At 49.0% G+C, this 1,732-nt stretch overlaps 1 long non-coding RNA gene across 1 annotated transcript; it reads left to right on the forward strand.

The window, feature by feature from the left end:
- Positions 1 to 1,013: 1,013 nt before the first annotated feature.
- LOC121789277 lies at positions 1,014 to 1,732 on the forward strand. The gene is made up of 2 exons (XR_006048010.1): positions 1,014 to 1,068; positions 1,547 to 1,732. It is a non-coding gene; the product is annotated as an uncharacterized LOC121789277 (long non-coding RNA).

Genomic DNA, 1,732 nt, shown 5'->3' on the forward strand with positions numbered 1-1,732 from the left:
CTGGCAGTGGGTTCCGACCCCTTTTTATCTAAGCAAACGATCTCCGTTGGGTACGAATTTTGAACTGTATAAAGGTTAATGTGGCTTCTGTGTGGTGTGTAATTTTCAGCCTCTTTGGATGTCGTATGAATTTATTATGATTTTTGCAAGTAAACTGCGCAGTTTCGCGAGTTGTATGTTTTTGGGAGATGTTTTCATGTGCAATTGGCGTGATTCTGAGTGCTATGTTTTTGTGATGAATGTGGGTGTGTTTGACCAAGAGATGGCTCGGGAAAATCAGTGTTTGGTTCGAGGGTTTTGCGTGGGTTGGCCGAGAGTTTTAGGGGCCGGCCTAGGGCAGTGTTGTGGGGGGGTTTTGAAGGGATGATCCCAGGTGTCTGGGTGTGTTTTGGGACGGAGAATGTGTGGTGTGAATGTTGTATAGGGTTTGAGAATCGGAAGTTGGAGGAAAGTGAGTGTGCACGGGACGAGCCAGGCGGCCGAGGTGCCGAGCCAGCGGCCGAGGTGCCGAGCAGGCGGCCGAGGTGCCGAGCAGGCGGCCGAGATGCCGAGCCAGCGGCCGAGGGGCCGAGCAGGCGGCCGAGGTGCCGAGCCAGCGGCCGAGGGTGCCGAGCAGGCGGCCGAGGTGCCGAGCCAGCGGCCGAGGTGCCGAACAGGTGGCCGAGGTGCCGAGCCAGCGGCCGAGACACCGAGCCATGTCGAGACGCCGATCCTTTTTCCGAGTTTTCCGAACCTTTTCCGAGCCAAGTGAACCGTTGCACAGTAAGGGTATGCCAGGACTTGGAGTGCTGTGTTCGTGTGTCGTGTGCGCGTTTTGGGTACGTCGTTTGCGTGCGGGGTGTGTTTCGAACGTGTGACTTTGTGTGTTTGTTTTGTAACATGTTGTTAAGTGTATGTACGTGTAACGTGCTAGATGTTGAAGTCGTCCACGTAGGAATCATGCATTGTCGTTTAAAGTCTCGTCTCTTCTGACTCTAATCATGATACAATTTATCTTTCAAAAGGGTGATCGTTTACGAGGAAAGTGTGGTTGAAGAAGGGAATTATTTTAAAAGCTAAGCAATCGAGGTGGGCTTTTCTACCCTACTTTTACGTGGGTTGTTTTTAATACGGACTCTGTTCCGGAATTGTTTATGGAGGTGAACTGTTTGTCTTGCCAAATGTTTTGATTTGAAACCTATCTGAAGTGGTTTACCCATATGTTTAATCGAATTCGGGTCTGTTGGGCTGCGAACCCTCAGGCTAGTGTACACGAGACTGGGTGCCATCTGAGAGCAAGTTGGCCGGTCTAGATGACCTGGGGTGTGGCCACGCCCCTTGTCACCGTTTGGATCAGTTAGTGTATGATTGAGGGAATAAGGGTGGCAATATCGGAAAATGACTGCGCAGTCGACTTTATGAAATATATTTTGGTGTACTTGGGTTATTTTCATTACACTCAAAACCCCAATGTTACACTGTTATGGCATGACAAACTATGATTTTGGCGTGTGTCCACTGAGTGCAATAAGTACTCAGCCCTGCATGTTGTTTTCTTAATGTGCAGGTTGAGCGGCGATGGGGAGGACGGATGTTGAGCAGTTAAAGTCAAAATGCGTTTCACTTTGTTTTGGATAATGTCGTGTCGTCATACCCGGCATTATCTGTCTCTTGATCTTTTTCCGCTGCTTGTAATCCGAAACAATGTTTTCATTTAAACTCTGGTTACTTAAACTTTTGAAATGTCGCTACA

This window comes from Salvia splendens, unplaced genomic scaffold (genome assembly GCF_004379255.2).
Source record: "Salvia splendens isolate huo1 unplaced genomic scaffold, SspV2 ctg193, whole genome shotgun sequence".
In the NCBI taxonomy this organism is placed as follows: Eukaryota; Viridiplantae; Streptophyta; class Magnoliopsida; order Lamiales; family Lamiaceae; genus Salvia; species Salvia splendens.